This window comes from Magallana gigas, chromosome 7 (genome assembly GCF_963853765.1).
Source record: "Magallana gigas chromosome 7, xbMagGiga1.1, whole genome shotgun sequence".
Lineage (NCBI taxonomy): Eukaryota > Metazoa > Mollusca > Bivalvia > Ostreida > Ostreidae > Magallana > Magallana gigas.
The window spans coordinates 10,374,534-10,393,158 of NC_088859.1; the positions used below are offsets into that span (position 1 = coordinate 10,374,534).

An 18,625-nucleotide genomic window follows, 5' to 3' on the forward strand; every position below is an offset into this window, starting at 1 on the left:
GAGCTTGATCTATCTAAAAAATAAAGAAGAAAAATTGAGCAAAATCCAAATACACAAAATGCATGCCTTGGCCAACGATCTTTAAAAAATGGCAATCAACGAAAGACTCTATACTAGAGTATATTGAAATTTGAACAATGCATGTATTTATTACTTAGTAATTCCATCAACCAATAAGAGAGAGGTAGAGAGAATTAGAACTATATGTACATTTGTTTTGTTTCATATACTTCTTGAAAATAGCTTAATTCTAAAAAAAATATCCGAATATGTAGAGGAACAAAACATTATGCAACGATGTGGAAAAACATGGAAAACATGAACATTTATTGTATCTAAACCAATCAACACATGCTGAGTGAGAATCAAAACAAAATCAAGCACGTTTAGAAGTGCAGTTGTTATGGAAAGAAAATTCATAAAATTCACAAATTCAATCATCTCTTTAAAATTCATGGAATAACTGATTGAAAAAAAGCTTTTTCTACTTCTTTTCATGTAAATATACAATGTGAATATATTTTTTCTCTCAACATCTGAGCTATCTAAACCTATATACATGATGAAATCAAATGATTTATATTGAAAGAAAAGTCACATTTTGATAATTTAACTTTCATTATTTAATTTAATTAATATTTAATTTAAATGTCACAATTAATTTGTAGAATATTTTTAATATTTATCATAACATGGAAGCAAATGATTAATCAATAGCTGTCAAGTGACCATCCTAATCATTCTATTATAAACCTTTCTACACAAAAATTGAATATTTTTAAAACTCGCTGTACTGAAAATAGATATTTATGACAAAATACTGCCTTTAGCTTTGCAACATTGGGACGTTATGATATCAAAAACAACGCCTAAACATTATGAACATATAGTTTGCTGTTAACATATAGTTTGCTGTTAACATATAGTTTGCTGTTATATTCGTGAAGAGAGTTAGTTTTTTATTTATTCTAATAAAACAAGTATTGCCTTTTTCTATCGGTCAGTACATGGTTTTATAGACCTTATGTATATATGTACATGTACGAGTTTTTCAATCTCGGACTTCGTTCTTGGTCGATATCCTCTCGCTGGGGCTATAAAACCATATAATGACCTTATCGAAAGACTGTAACTGTATAATATTACACCAATTAGAAAATTAACTAAACTATCAAAGATATAGTCATTTGATGATACTTCCTGGTACAATAATCTAGGACAGAAAACACCATGTAATGTAATAAATGATCACTGTTCATCCAAAATATCTCTAAATTAAGAAAATGACACAACCACTCCTGGTAACCTGATAACTGTAAACCTAAAAGTACATGTCTGTCAATCTGAGTTGTATCCATTACAGCAATGGTTTCAAGATTTTAATAGAATAAATAGAAAAAAATACCATCAAAATGATAAAAGATCTATTGAGTTGTTTTAGTTTTAATTTTTATATCATTAACAACACTGGGCTATTAGGATGTGTGAATCTTATTTGAAAAATTGTTTGCACACTTTCCACGGCAAATTGAAATCGACGCAGGATTTACAAATTACATAGGATTTCCAAGAAAAAAAAATTCCAAAACTTTTTTTTTCAAAGGAAAATATTTTATAACACATCTCCAAATATTCATTTACAAATACGTGCATCCGATCCAACTGAGAGTGATTATTACTCTAATTATTTGTAATGACTTTCCTGCAAGAACCGAGATCATTAAATTAATTTTAAATGTTGGGCCGTTTTATCGCCACATTTTTATCACAAATATGAAGGTAAATTGAAAATTGAAAAAGTGTTCCATAACTCGCTAAAACACAAAGCAATGTCCATATAATATATTGTAGTATACACAACAGTTTTCTCTAGAAATTAAAAATGTTTCAGAAGTACTGTTTCTAACGCTTTTATTATCTTTATATGTATTGAACTAGAAATATTTTGACAATGTTAAAATTGCAGATAATTTTGTCTACATGTTCTTGCAGCGTCAATTAATATAAACACTTACAGAAACAGTTATTCTAAAAACAATGGTCAGAAAATGAAATAAAAACGAAGCAATATTTCAAAAACAAATCTCACACATACTTAGTCAGACTTAGTCAAACAGTGCCAATACAAATAGTATTTTACACCGACTGAATTTATATCGCAGTTTTCATCGAAAAAAATGCATTACATAGACATATTGGTCATATCCTTGACTGACCCAAAAAGGTAATAATTACATTGAATATTTTATATTTCTAAAAAAAAAAAAATTAAAGTAATTAAGTTTAATTCTGAGATCTTTTCACAAATCAAACAGATGTAATACATTTAAGTTAGTTTCACGTTACAGTTATTCATCTTGCTGGAATAAGAATAAAATAAATGTATTTAGAAATTAGTCTCGAGTGAAAAATTAACTTGCCTGCAAAATGACACCCATTTAAGAAAATAATATGAATTTAAACCAAACAATTGCATATGAAATACAATATAGTTTTTAAATTATTATTCGTGGGTGTTACGAATTCAATATTGAATAACAAGAAGAACCTTGGAATCAAATCTATATCTATAGCCTATTAAACTCCATGAACAGAGATGGTATTGAACATAATAATAGAAACTGAACCTTCATTCTAATAACACAACACCATAGATAAAACGGACAAGAGATCATTGACAATTCTTATGAGGAAAATAGCAGACTATATTGGCAAAAACTGGAAATAGTCATGCTGCTAATTGACGGAACGTAATTTGAAAATTCCGTATAAATATCCCTTTTAACTGCATTCATTACTGTGCGGAAATTGATGCGGATATTTTCACTTACAGCTAGTGGAAAAAGGTATGTGTCCTTTTCTAGTTGATTTCTATATGCATTTCTTACGGAGTTAAAATATACAAAATGTATTTTTCTAGGTAAAATAACCACTTCTTAAAAGAAACTTATGACTAAAACACTAATAACGAAGATTGATTATTTCCATCACATTTCTCATCAGTGTAGTATGGAAATCGAAATATAAAATTGTATTAGTTAATTTTATCCAAAGTCTTTTCAACCGTAAATCTATTTTGAAATGTCATTAAATTCGATATGAATGTTGCCTAATGGAGTATGTATAACCTTTTTATTACTTTTTATGATCGTTTGGAATGAAATAAAAATATAAATCTGCCAGATATCGCTGATGACAATCAACTAAAAAAACTATTTTCTGCTGTAAAAACTATTGCTTCACTGTCAACCAAGAATATTTATCTCGACTGATCTATTCAAATCTTATTCACAAATAAGCAATCAGTTTCCCTTTTCTTTAAACAATAAATGATTCAAAACACAGTAATTTCTCGCAATTGCACTGATAATTATCGTAATGTAAACATGTTTTACAATTTTGTTTTTAACAGAAAATCAACGCTATGAAAAGAATCGTCATCCTTACGTTCACCCTCTTTGTATATATCGTACTTTACAACGTAGTTTCGGGACAGAGGGAACCCATAAACAGCATTTTGGCAAAGGATAAAATGCAAGTATTAGATAAATCTGTATACATTTATTTTTTTACTTTTTAGAATTCTCTGATAATGAAAAGAGCTAACAATTAATGTCGAAAAATAACTATTGTTTTTTTGTTATCCGAGTTGGATAAAAATATGGGGGGTTTTTTCAGGAGAATAGCGAGATCTATTTTAGGAGACATTGATTTGATGCGGATACTTGCACTGCAGCCCCAAAAAATTGGACACGGCCTTAACATATCTCAGTAGTAAGATAAAACACTATTACCTATGTTTAGGACATTTCAGGAAAAAAGAGTATACTATGCTAAAAAAGAATCTAGTTGTAATTGAGTTCAATTAAACTCTAAACTTCTAGTATATATGCATTGTGTCATTTTTCAAACAACGAATAAATCAAATTAGCATTTAAAATATTTTGTTTTCATTATGATAGCTTTTGCATTTGAATCTAAAGTAATTTATAAAAAAGTCTTACTTCATTTTATTCAATGTTTTAAACTGAAATTCTTCATACTTAATTTTGTTTTCATGCATTGTGTTTTTACATTTTTTAGTGGACGGTAAAGGGACTAAGCAACGAATACTGGGGTAATTGAAACATGCTAAACATTAACCATTAATGATATTTCATTTTATTTGAAGAATAATCAACGCTATTTTAAACTTTTTTTTAATTTCAGACATTGCTTCAGAGACATGATAGAGATTGTGACATGTGATATCTGATTGTAGACCTTAACTGAGTGTAGACCTTAATAAAAATTTCTGAACCCAAAGCTTTTTTTCTTCAGACAAAAAAAATTGTAAAATGGTCCAATGAAGTGTTAAAATGTTCGCTTTGAATTTTGTATTATTAATGTTTTCATACTATACTGTTTAATCAAAACAGAATATGAAACAATAAGTGAAAAGAAAACTCCGCAGTTAATTTTTGTTATCTCTGTACATGTAACAACAGCTTATGTTTCAGTGCTGTTTAAACACATGAACATCAGGCAACTGCAACCACTATTTTTATAAAATGTTGCACATTCATTGAAGGTGTACAATTCTAACGGATAATGCTATATTGCCACTTAATGATTGAATCGTACCACTGAGCAAATGCAGAGCTTACTAAACTTATGTAACTTGAAGTAAAAATCCCACAAACATTTCTTGTATTTTGTTTAACTTTCTTTTATCGTTAAACAGCGTGATTGAATGATTGAGCAATACACACCAGCCATACTGAAGCAAGCAAATATCTAAACCCTCTACTTCAAATGTTGCAATTTGTTAATACTAAGCGTTGCAATCGCACACTTTAATGCAAGACATTTGTAATATTTTTTTTAAAACGCTCTTTTATTTCCCAGAATCTTCTTTCCTAATAAAGTTTTTACATACCTCTATAAAAACGACAAAATTTAAGGTCTTTAAGTTGCACCTGTCAGATAATTTGGAGAACTCAAATTTTGCATCCTTTTCAAATTTACACTTTCGATTACGTCTCATATATAGAAGTTATTTTTATTAAAAATTAAAATGAATATGAATAATTATGTCTTTACATACTCTAAAATATTTTGTCATTGCTTATTTAAATATATCGTGCTATGTTTCGACCAATTTTGATCATCTTGGTCATTTTAAAAAACGTTATTATTGTTTATTGAACTGAAAACCTTTACTGCTATGAAGACTATCTAAATTAACGTAAATATACAGGTGTCTTTTGACAGCTATCTTTGAGTTTTGTATCATTAACGATTGTTATCCTTATTATTTTAAAGATATAGTTTAATAACTGCGGCAGTGAGCGTATACAAATTGAGTAACGTGCGTTATGAAAATTCGTATGCACACACCGCTAGAATGTGAATATATAGCTTACATCAAGCGAATTCAATCTAATATCAAATAGAACTAGCACTTTAAGTTTCCATCATAAATATTAAATACAACTGAAAGCGTGAAGTTTAGAGCTACATGTAACCATTGGCTTGCTTAATGTCACGCTTTTCTATTGGATGTTTGGAAACCAATCTGATATGTACTGAATACTGTAGTAAAAGTCATAAAATTCATAACCAAAAAGGCATTACAGTTATGTCTAATTTACGCCGATGTGTCTGACTTTCTAGGTAATTATTTCAATAATGTTCTTCGATTTCGTTATAAAATCTAAAACAAATAATTAAGTTTAACCTTGTGAATTTATCATTGGATTTCTTAGTTAATATTATTTTCAAATATGTGATATCAAGGCGAGTTTTTAATTATTGTTTTTAATGTAGAAATTCTTATAATCATATTTTTTCATTAATCATTATACAGTTTCTAAAATTGAATCGATGCCTATGGAAATATCACATTCATTCCTTCTGCAAATAGCTTTAGCTATTTGGAAGTACTCCAATTTACAGAAATGTATAAAAAAAAGGGGGATTTTATCGTAAATAGATAGCTGTGAGTTTCTGTTTTTGATTTATATATATGGTGCTTTTATTGTTTATTTTTCTTTAACTCTTTTGCGATTATTTTAGTTTTAGCAATGCTTTTCATTAAAATGGGATTTGTTACAGATGCTTAAAAATCTAGTCTTTACATCCTTCCCCGGTGAATTGAATTATATATATTGGATTTAAATGGCATATTTTACAACATACATAATATACAAATAGTTTAGAAACAAGTTCGAACAACTTATGATTCGTCTCATTAATTGCAAATAAATGTAAATATACACAGTACATGCACAGCTCATGGGTATTCTACAGTTAAATAATTAAGTATAAGATCAAAGACCTAATCGTCTACTTTCTTGAATATACGTCTGATCATCAGAAAAATACATTTTTTTTAATTTGGTAAATAAAACAGTATCTGATTCAACCCAAAGTAGAAGGTGTGGTCAAACACGTTTGACCATAGTAAAATATCCATAAAAATCTAAGACATGAAATTTGTTTTTACAAATGAAGAAAAGGTGATAAAAGTCTTGAAGCATGCTACAAGCACATAATGAAGAATCCCTTGAGGCTTGTATAGTCTGATATATTCCGCGATGCACATTATTGGAGTTTTTCCAAGAGATCACTATCAGATAAGCTACGTCCATCCCAAATAACAGAGGCATATTCTAAGACCGGCCTTAAGAAAGTATTATTCATTTCTAAAAGTATTTTTTCCTAAAGTAAATTTTTTTTTAGAAATCGTAGTTTTTTAAAATAAGACCTACTTGTTATTTTGTTATATATTGAGACCATCCAAATCACATGAAATAATCACTAATGCCTGTGTACTGGCATACTCGAACTGCCAGTATTGAACAAGTAAAATATAAGGGGATCAATGTTCTTATTTTTTGTAAAAAGTACAGCTTTGGTTTTAGAAGGATTAAACCCTAACGACTATTTTTTACCTTACCTAGTAAGCAAAAATACAAAAGTATGATATATAATTAACGTGTTATATTTCATCTCATAAAAAACACACCTTGCTCTTAGTTCTCTGAAGACGATACGAAATTTCACTTCACGCCCTAAGTGCCGACACACCGGACGACACTTCAAAAAATGTGTATGTATGATTTTTCATCTGTTTCCTCATCATCAATTTTCTAACTAGTAAAATAACATTGATATTTTTATATTAATAATCAGTTGATCCCCTGAATTGGGATTTTATCAGGAATAATGACTTAAAGCATAAACAAATGATTATGATTTTCAATATAATTTGAACAGTGCGGTTTTATATCATAAAAGAGGATAATCCTTTTTTAAAGCTTTTAATTATCAAAATAAATAGATGAACATCTCTTTTCTCTTCAGATACATCATCACCAGACTTCTTTCACATAGTTCTGAATTTTTAACCCCAAAGTCTACCTATAAGAAATATGATTAATTAATGATAACAAAGGGCATTAAGGGGGTGTGTGGTAGAATTATATATAAGGATAGAGGAGCAATAGCCATTTAAAGTACAAGAAGCAATTTGTTCTAATATACATCCAACATTATTTACATACACTCCTTGCCATTCTCAGAAAGAAAATTTGCAATTATGTATCAAATTGTACAATAAAAGTGTCAAGCGTTCGTACCAAGTGCATGTTGGAGTTCCCTATTCTGTAGACGATTGAGAATATTAGACATCTATGTCGGATGTGTTCCTACTGTGTTCAAACATAGTACTTCTCCTTGTTGGTATAAAATTACAACTTTCGCCGAAATTATTACTCTCAGTCTTGGAATTCTCCAGCAGTAAGGTAGGAATACATAAAATACATCTATAAGCGCGAATAATATTTGGCATACATATTGACATTTCTTAAAGATCCGCAAAATTAATAAGTTTTCACTAACATTTTATTCTTGTTAATTTTTTTTTTAGAAAAATGAAGTAATCAGATATACTATATATAAAAAAACAAAGACTTAAAAGTTCTTAAGTATTCTGATTTTTCTAATTTTAACAATATGGAGTTGTTGGTTTCAAATCCTATAAAAATTAATTGAAATATATCAAACATTATTAGCAAACTTAGATACTCTTATAAAGAATGACAAAATGTATTTGTAATGTGTGAAGTATCCGTTCAAAAATTAATGCACATGCATTATATAGAGTACTAGTATAAGAAAGACCCAAACATAACAGATCGTGCCATTCATTTTTTTAATGCATGTATTACAAAGAATCAAACAAGGCACTGTTCAATGTTCTTACCTTCCATAGATGTTCCGGAATAAACAGATTGCGTTGACCCTTGCCCTGGGTGTTTTCTTCTCCTTTCTCGTTCTCGAAGTAACAACTTTTAATCTTGAAAGAGTTTACTTCAGAAGGTAACGTTTTTTTCATCTTGATACAGTAGTATACTGATATTTAATAATCAAATAATACGCTTTCTTGTCCAATGTGATACTTTATAGCATGAAGTAAGTTAGTTAAATCCTTCTCCGAGCAAAAAGGCACACAAGATCAGTGTTTATCCCCGGTTTTTCGGTGCTAAGCGGATGAAAGTCATTGACTATCCTTTGATGGGACACCAGTCCATTGCAAGTTAACTTTCAGCATAAGCTGGTACCCAATTTCAGCTGAGTGGACAGAGACAATGTAAATAATGTGCCTTGTATAAGTGCACAACACACAACCTCAAGTGATTACAGCGGGGTTCGCACGAGCGATCTTTCGCTAACTGGTCTAAACCCATAACCACTGAGCCATGTGCTTTGATATCTTACCAAATGTAAATGAACATGACTTCTTTTAATTCTGTTAAAATATTTGAAAAATCCTCGTTATTTCTATAAGCTCTGCCTCCCACTTGCTGATTGATGTTGAAATGAATTCTTTTTTTTTTTTTTTTTAAAGAATATAATAAATTTTTCAATATTTTCAGTAAATATATAAAAGGTTAGGAAAATAAAGGTAAAGATGAATTAGGAAGTCTTTAGACAGATATAGAAGTCCTATATATGGACAATGATTTTTTTTAAAATTTTGCAAAAAGCTGATACAATGCTATTGCGTCATGCAACTGTCAGTGAGATTGTATATATTGTTAAACACCAAATAATTACAATCATCATCTAAAATGTCTTAACCTTTACTTCTTTTTCATTTTTAAGATTTGATAAAAACAAATTGGTTTGTTTTCTATTTACTTTTATATTTGAATTACTGTGGAATCATCGTTGTTCGTGGAGTACGAAATTTTGTGGCTTTCGTGGTTAACCCTCTCCCACGAATTTACATCCTCACGAACGTACACAGAAGCATTTGTTTAATATTCATTAAAATTTTCCCAATTACACTACCAACGTAATAACGACTTTCACGCCTATTACGTTTTCATGAAGAAATATATATAATTAGTCTCATTTACGCTTAAAAATATTTCATTTATATCTTATCTTTTTACCTTCATAAAGCAAATTAACCACCTACTACTAATATTGAGGGATGCATTAACATGTGCCTATAAAATTTACATTTGATTTATTAATGTTATTTAAAATTTGTAAGTATAGATAAAAAAATATTTTAAAAATACTAAAAGTTTTCACTGATAGAATTGTAGATAAAAATTAAACAATTGCAGGAATGCAAGAAATATCATGGCAGACCTCCTTATGATGGACTATTTAGCCTCAAGAAACGACAAAGTTGGCCATGGACTGAACATTTCACGATAGTAAGAGAATGATTATTGTCTTAGTTAAAGATAAAAAACTGCAAAAAAAACGAAATATGTTAATATTCAAAAATAATCTAATTGTTTTTTAAAAGAATTTGATTTTGTTTATATGCAATTAGGAATCTAACATGCGTCTTTTCATTGTATTTCAGCGGGAGATAGTGCATAATCTAAAATGTTTGTAAGTTTACTTTTTCTGAATACGAAATTGAAAACGCATAATATTAGAATATTCAAGTAATATAGTGACGTAATATGATTCTGGGAACTAGATTTTTCTAATGCTAACGTTCTTCATTTGTAGGTTTTCTGGACGTTTTGAGCATGAGAATAGTTAAACTGCAATCTAAACTACTTGATTTTTATGTATTTTATATCATGAAAAAAAAGCAATTATTTGACAACATTCATCTTTTAGATAAACGTTTAATTATTGATTCATGTCCTGAAAATGCCATTAAATTGGTGTGATACATTGTGTCCCATAAATAAAAAGGTGCATTATCTTTCTCTGATATTATACATCAATTAATCAACAATTGATATTTCTATTCATATAAAATCTACTAAAACAATTTACATAAGTTGAAAATTCATATGGAAATTAAATAAAATTAGTCTATAGCAGTTATATACACTATCTTAAGTTGATATTTCATATTTGTTACAATTGTTTTTGAAGTTTTCGTACCCCCCCCCCCCTTCCCCAAAAAAAAATTTCCAATAAATATGGCATGTTTTCCGCTAAGAAAAAAAAATTAATACAATTTTTAGAGATATCTTGATTTGGTTTAATGATTAAAATCCCTCAAGAGATGAAGCTCTTACATGTTAAAATTTCGGATCCATTTTAAATTGAATTCTTACTCTATCTGACGTAAAATAATCTTATTTGCGTAATTCTTGATCGATGTTAATGATATTATATAACGAAATATTTTTAAAAATGATATGTACAATCTTTAATTTTATATCGACAGGTAATCCTTCTAATTATTTGAAAAAATTAATTTGAAAGTTAGAAATCCTTTCTCAAAAAGAATTATTAGAATGGTGTTGACAAACACTTTTTGCAGTCTTTCATTTGTTACCGGTATAATTATCTTAATAAACGATGAAATGCTTCATTTGGATATGATGACAGCTAGCATTGCAGAAAAAACATTGCCCGTGTTAGCAAATTGTTTTTTTCTGCAATACTCACTCCATTTTAGTCCATATGGAGCACCAGAGAAAACAATTTACCGCTAAATATATTTTCATCAATCTTTATTGTACGTAGATGAAGTGTACTCAATTATCCATAGAAAGTGTATGAGAGTACGTGAATTATTTTTGTCAAAAGGAAAGTTTCACAAAATGAACAGTCTATTTTACATATCTGAGAAGGTTACCACTGTGCTCGCCCTTGGAGTCCGTGCTCTCCATGTTGCTTTTATTTTTATTGATCAAAAAATAATTCTTGCTAAATTCTTGTTAAAATAAAAGGTCAAAACCTATTACTGATAGCTACTTGAATTGAAATTTTTATTTAAATAAATCAAGCATCAATCAAAGTGCTTATAGTACTATAGAATTGTAGGCAAGCTTGCTAGTTGCATTAAAATTCCATACATTGAATAATGAACAGTTAACAGTATGACTAGCTACAATGATTTAAATCTGTAATACTGGTGCATGTAATTTTTTTTAAAAAGGTCCAAAAACCCAGTTAATCTTTTATCGTGAAACTGAACAACCCCTCTAATAGAATCAATGAAGGGTAAACAAAATTTTATTGCATTTCAAATAAAAAACAATGGCATTTACAATATGACAACAGTCTTGGATTCACAAGATTTTACCTCAACAATAAAAATTCGGTATTGAACCGTAAGTAAGCATTCAGGTGTGAGAGGGTTTTTTTAATGCCGCAAAACTATTTTTATCAAGTGTAACGTATTGTGTCTAACTATAAAAATTCATTTGCGGTAAATAAATCAAAATGTACAAAACTCTGCCCATTCCCCGAAAAAATAATTAAATGTAACCGTACCTTTGAAGATATTCTTAACGTTATAAACAACATAAACTTATTCTCAATACAATAAGAAAGATCATTAAATGTGAGCTGTTTTTGTGGCAAACACAACGGGATTCTCAATGCATCAGTCACAATCTACGCATTTTGTTGATGCCAGATAGGTTAATCAGATGAAAGATGGAAATGCAAAGGAATAGCTCGTCTGTAAAATAAGGTCAACAGGAATCAAGTTATAAATCACATGTGTTTTGTTGTTATCTTTACCTGTATTGAAATATACTTCAATTGACATTTGAACTTTAAAGTGTATTGTAAACAACTGTAGTGTTGAACAAATGCAGAACGCAAATGTGAAATTTTTGCAGCTAAACAATAACAATCTTACCTTTTAATGACACGGCGTAAAATTAACAACATTGTTCCTTCTTGAAATTCTTCAAAATCGTCCAAAGGCGGCCATATACCCGCTGGTGTTAGTTTGTAAAACAAAATGAACAAAATATAAACAGAGAAATTAGGCAATTATTTCTTACTGGACAAGACAATTAAGTCTAAAATGTTCTCTTTGTACTGAAATACAAAATATATGCTATTTCTAATAAAAAAGAATCGTAGTTTAAGGATCACTTCATTGCGTATGGTTTTAAAACAACTTTGAATTATATCAACTATGCAAATTGCATTCTCTTTTCTAGTGCAAAAATGGTGTCAAGTGTTGTTTAAATTATTGTTCAAGGTTCCTGAACACTCCGTGACTTTTACCGTTTTTTGACAATGTGTCATAACATTTCGATTTAAACTAATTGTTTATATTTCCAATATATTTATCTAATTTTATATTGAAGCTGATATGGTATCACTTTTCTAATCCAAAGTTCCTGAGTTCGAATATTTCCGGGGCTTTTATTTTCTTAAATGGCAATAATTTGTTGAAAAATTGCAATGCTTTCTAAAAATGTCCGAATCATACTTAAAAAATCATTACTTTTTAAAATACGATTCTGGGTCAGTAAACGTATGAAACATTTTACATAAAATTGTTGATCCTAATTTTGAGTAACACACATCAACATGTTTAAACTTTAAACAAACCTTCTGGGTATGTTTCTCCGAAATCATCATCAGTTACAGCAGGCGAACTTTTAAGGTTACAAAAGAATATCAGAAAAATAACTACTAATTTCGTCTTCCTTGAAATCATTTGGTTTTGCAACTATTTTATCTGGAATATAAAAAATAAGGTACTCATTTAGTATTTTTACATGAAACAGATATCAAGCTAAAACGAATAAAGTTGTAATTACTTGTAAACACTGAACTACATAAACAATGGTACAACAAAACTTACCGACCAAATGCACTAAATGATGCTTTAGCCCATAAATCCAGTACAAATGAACAATTTTCAACTTTCCTACACATATAGTTTCTCTCTCTCTCTTCTGTCTTGAGAAGAAAATGTAATAAACAGTGGTGTTAGTGAAATGCACAAACTCTATATACTCACCTGCCTTTGAAGTCGTGGGCAAACATCTATCTAACACCCAATCCAATGCTTTTCTTGTTATGCAATAAGGTGAAGATTAATTAATTCTTGCCAACAATTGTGGGATTGAATAGAGATGGTTTTGCACCTAGCTGACTTTAGGTGATTTTCACTAATGCTTTGAACATTTCAATTAGTTTCACATTTACAAGTCAATGTTAGTATATATTCACTGAAGTTAATGTTAAAATATATTCACTGAAGTTAATGTTAAAATATATTTATTGAAGTTAATGTTAAAATATATTCACTAAATTACTGATATTCTCACCTTGTCCAACACAATGTGTATTCCATTTGGTGAGATTGCATAACAAATGCTAGGTATCTGTTAAAATGTAATTTATTACTTTATATGTCATAAAACAAACAATGGAAAATGCAAACAATCATGAAAATATAATATAACTCATACATGTACTAATTTAATTAGACCGCTAAAGGTGGGGGTCTTCATTTTCCCTCATCAAAATACATCAATTAAAAAATGATATATTTATTTTCTAATAAACTGTGCCCCAGGATGGGGGGAGGTGGAAGAACCAAAATTAACGTCTGTTCTTAAGATATATCAAGTCAATAATGCTTGCGCGCCAATATGTACATGTATCTTCTTCATGAAAGCCTGAAGATTCATAAATCAATTGACAGTACATTCCCCCTCTCTCCACTAAGCTTGAACAGAAAATGAAAGATTACTAAAAAAATATTCTGATCCACAGTATGCAGAAACTTAATTTATATCATAAACAATGTTTTAGTATGCACTTTTTCGTTAAAGCAAGATACCGGTATGCATCTTTTCTATAGATGACTTTCAACATTTCAACTGGCGTACGCGTGGTGAAAATATTGTTTTTCAATTACCTCCTGGTATTTTGTTAATTTATAATACCTTTTGATAGAAGTTTCATTATTTTTTTTTACATATCTTTTAACATTTCTAGAAATAAATTTGAAAGTAGGGATACTGAAGATAATATCTTAAAATCTTTAAAACACTGACGAAAACTGAGTATTTATTAAGATATGCCATGCAGAGAACTTACGAAAAGTTTGTCAACAGGTTAGTCAATACCTGCTCTTTAAATACTGTAGACGCAATTATTTAAAGAGTTGTTGAACATGATGTACTTCTTACTGGAAGATGTTGTAAGTATTTTGTATGAACAATTGATCAGTTGAGTTGGTTGAACTTCTATCACTTTATGAAGACATTAACTAGAAGCTAGCCATCACTACATTTTTCTGAATTCAATAAAGCGCCGAAGTGAGAGAACATAAGGTAGAAATAAATGATGAGGTAATTCATATTTTATAACCTTAATAAAATGTTATTCAAACATATTTTTTTTCTGCTAATCGTCATTTCCATCGGCAACCTATAGCTAAAAGAGTCAAAAAGTTCTGCACGAAATTTAAGAAAGCCGGAAGTGTTCGTGATATGCAGCAGTGACCTGAGTCTCGTCTCTCAACCAGAAATCAAGATCGCTACATCATGATTTGATTGATGGGTCAAAGTCAGCCACTTCAATGGCAAGAAAAACGAATGCTATCCATGGCCGTGCAATATCAAACACTCCACAACAGCCTTAAAGAGGTACATTTATTCACTATAGTCAGCGTCGAAACCCACAGGTTTTCTATCCGTTAGTGTAACGGATAGAAAACCCGTAGGTTCCGAAGATGGTACAATAGTCTGTCCTTAGATATCTATGCAACGCATTTTATTAAATCATTTTATTGGGAGTTGATTTTAATCAACTCTCCTATGCAGTTACTCAGACAAACCGAAAGTGAAACAGTGTTTGGACCTCAGCACAAATCATTGCTGCTGACAACACTTAGTTCTTGAAAATAATTGATAAATTCGATGTAATAAATGCTAAAGCATTGTTTTTCAAGGAAACTTATCTATAAATACCTTGAAAATAGTCAGATTTTAAATAGTGTGAACAATTAAAATATTTTTTGTAGTCGTATGTATTCCTACGCCAGAGTTCAATATAGTCTCGTTCAACTCGACGCTCGGCTGTCTCCGTAAATCCTTGTGGGAGGTTTACGGTGTCAGCCGAGCGTTTGGTTGAACGAGAATATAGTTCAATATTGCTTGGATCCATACAATTTTCGAGAAATTTTTCTGTTACTGATACATAGTTTGATTGAATTAATTTTATCTTTAAATATTATTTAACATGATTTATATGAAGGTTTCTCGACATTCTTGTCGAAAAAGTTCAAAAATTCATATTATAAAAATGTGCGTAATTCAAATTAGAAACTACGTGTACTTGTCATGAAAAATAACATATCATTGATTTTAAAATAAATAAACATCGACAAAATTAACTCCCGTCAGTTCTTCAGTACTTTGATTCTATATTATATCTACCATGATTTATTAAATAATTTATTTGTAGATTGCTACCCATTTTTACAAATACACAACTTTGTTTTTTACAAGCATTTTCAGAGTATAACATATCCCAACCTTATTTAAGAGCTGTTGTTTTCTTTCCAAAATAGATCTAGAATTGGTGGAATGTCTAAGATCAATCAATTTTAGCAGTATAAATATCATCTGCTGATGAGAATCTAATGTTTCACTATCGGATTAGAACACGACTGTTTACGATATTTTCCCCCCACCTCGACTTCAATCGGATTACTGCTTGTGCTTAACACTAACCAGAACATAAATACAAGAGACGTTTATAAAATAAATAATTCAAAAATATAATCACAAATTGAAACGAAAATCGAACTTAATATGATAATTACTGTGTTGGACAGGATGATATAGACGGGTCTCTGATCAATCCCAGTCTTCTCCTCTCCCACCTTGATTTTACTTGAACACTCATCAAGTTCACAATTGAAATTGATATGAAGTTTATCATTATGAAGCTACACAGCAAATTTAAAATCAATCCATCAAACCATAACTAAATAATTATGAAAAGCGGTATCACTGGTAGTGGACCAATTAATATCTTGGGACAATTAAATAAAAAAAAGTTATTTTCTGCCATTGAAATAAAGCTGAATATATAACATTCAAAAATATGTTACAATAAAATTAAATACATAAAATGAAATAATTTAACTATTTCACCATAGAATTCATTTGAATTGGTATTGTGATGACAAAGTATCATTAGATTTTCTTCTTAACATTGAGTAAACTGCTCTTTTAGAGCAACTGTATCAGCTGATATATATGATTCTGCTTCAATGTTTTTTCCATACTTACACCTTTTAAATTTTTGTTTTGAAAATAAGTAAAAAAAGAAATCAGCACACACAAAAGAAAAAAAATGGGAAACAGATGTTGCGGGGAAAGAAAAGAAATGTCATTTTGTGTGATAATAATTTAAATTTGGTATGATCGTTTTTATCTTCGATATCAACAGTTTTGCCTCTAAGGGTAACACTTTATTTGTTTTACATTTTACATGTATATGCCAACAAAAATACGTTCTTTTATCCTTGTCAATAAACAAAAATACGTTCTTTTAGCCTTGTCAATAAAAATTTGTTAGTTTAGACCATGCTAGCGGCTGAAAAACATTTACACCAGGTTCGTGTGAAAGAAACGCGTTTCAGTTTTACGTTTCTGATTTGATGAATGTATATCATAATTAAATGTAATCATTTTACAAACCTCAGGACAATTCAATCCAAAACAGCAACAGAAACAGATTAACAAAGGTTGAAATGTTCAGGTACCTCTCACTTTTTTCCCTATTGTTATCTGAATATCAATGATTAAAATGTTTTTGAACGTTAACCTCAGCTAAAAGTACATCTCTCTCTGCCCTGAAGGTGCTCATCAGTACACATTAAGTCCATTTATTTAGCATCCATAGGTGCTGACCTTTTGACTCGTCAGCAGGTGACTTTAAAGAAAATAAACAAGAATGAAACCTTTTACTTTATCGTTGCTGTTTTATCATTATTACCATCTACATCTATTTTGCAAAGCTTTTAAACAAATTTTCAGGTATCGATGAATTAAACGTAATTCAAATTTATTTCTTTAATGCGTAGTTTTCATTAAATTGTGGATAAACGCGAGTGCTTACAGGTAATCAGTTTAAAATGCATATGATTACTTTCCTTCTCATCGTCCACATAATAAGAAGGAACAAAAAGGTCAAAGGTGTAGCTTTCATTCACTTATAAACACAGAACAAAATATTTTGTGTATTTGTATTATTATTATGACAATGTGCATTGTTTAAAAGTTACAAGTTTTTAAATTACATATGTTTTAGAAGACGTAAACGAAGGTGAAGCGTGGTCAATCTACAATTGTCTAAGCGTAACCTGAAAATTCCATGGTTCATAAATGTACAAAAACATACCAAAAATACCTTAAACCCCCCCCCCCAAAAAAAAAATATCATAAATCTGAATAGTTAAATCATAATTTTGGTGCTAGTTAATTTCCTATTCAAATAAGCGATGTTAGTTAGGGTATTTAGCTGAGATAATCGTTAAAAAGGCGTCCTTATGAAGGTTAGGTGATCTGGTGTTGACTTTTTTATTCAAATAAACATATTACTTATTTACGTATAATTACGTTTTCCAATCTTAATCTGTGACAACACAACGATCAAATTTGTTACATAAAGCTCAGTACTTAGCTATATGGTGCAAGCTGGGTTTAAATAATTATACAAGGAGGAGATAACTTAAAAATGTCAATGATTTACTAGCAAAATTTAATCATACAATTCCTAAAAAATTTACTCAGTATATTAAAAATAAGTATCAAAGAATCATTCTTCGAATATTTGTTGTGATAATCTTGATCGACATCGATGTGATCAAATCCAAATTAAATAAATCTTTTAGTGCTTTCTTATAGACATCCCGTCCAAAACTATCACCTCCCAATATTTAAATTATGATTCCTTATTCTCAGCTTATAAAAAAGAGGTCGTTAATCTGAATTTTTACTTTAATTTGAAAAAGCTTTTCAACGAGAAAACATTAAATTTCTTGCATAAAGAAGTAGAATAATATATTATACATTATATATATTATATATACTTTACATCTAGATTATGGTCTACTTAACAGAGTTTAATTCATTAGCTAAACGGAAACTAAAGATAAAGGACTATATGCGGTATGGTCAAATATCTGCCCCCGATTTCAACCAATTTTTAAATAGTATCGTATAAAAATAAAGTCTTCACAAATCATTGTATAGAGGATGCCTATAACTTCAATATTGATTTTAGTCATCATTGCTCATTCGCTGTTTATCTATGACGTCACCTAAATGGTCCAATTGCCGCAAATTTGCAAACAAATGAAAATATTCTC

At 29.5% G+C, this 18,625-nt stretch overlaps 3 long non-coding RNA genes across 3 annotated transcripts; 2 read left to right on the forward strand and 1 right to left on the reverse strand.

Moving 5' to 3' along the window:
• Positions 1 to 2,768: 2,768 nt before the first annotated feature.
• On the forward strand, positions 2,769 to 4,305 carry LOC136270270 (uncharacterized). Its single transcript, XR_010708029.1, has 5 exons — positions 2,769 to 2,846; positions 3,413 to 3,534; positions 3,679 to 3,774; positions 4,084 to 4,117; positions 4,210 to 4,305. It is a non-coding gene; the product is annotated as an uncharacterized lncRNA (long non-coding RNA).
• A 1,296-nt stretch (positions 4,306 to 5,601) lies between these two features.
• Positions 5,602 to 10,424, forward strand: LOC105332345 (uncharacterized). The gene is made up of 7 exons (XR_010707810.1): positions 5,602 to 5,655; positions 7,021 to 7,093; positions 7,348 to 7,787; positions 8,258 to 8,364; positions 9,624 to 9,716; positions 9,872 to 9,900; positions 10,024 to 10,424. It is a non-coding gene; the product is annotated as an uncharacterized lncRNA (long non-coding RNA).
• Positions 10,425 to 10,971: 547 nt separating this feature from the next.
• On the reverse strand, positions 10,972 to 13,230 carry LOC105332346 (uncharacterized). Its single transcript, XR_002200047.3, has 4 exons — positions 13,091 to 13,230; positions 12,835 to 12,964; positions 12,128 to 12,209; positions 10,972 to 11,944 (listed from the first exon to the last, which is right to left on the reverse strand). It is a non-coding gene; the product is annotated as an uncharacterized lncRNA (long non-coding RNA).
• Positions 13,231 to 18,625: the final 5,395 nt, after the last annotated feature.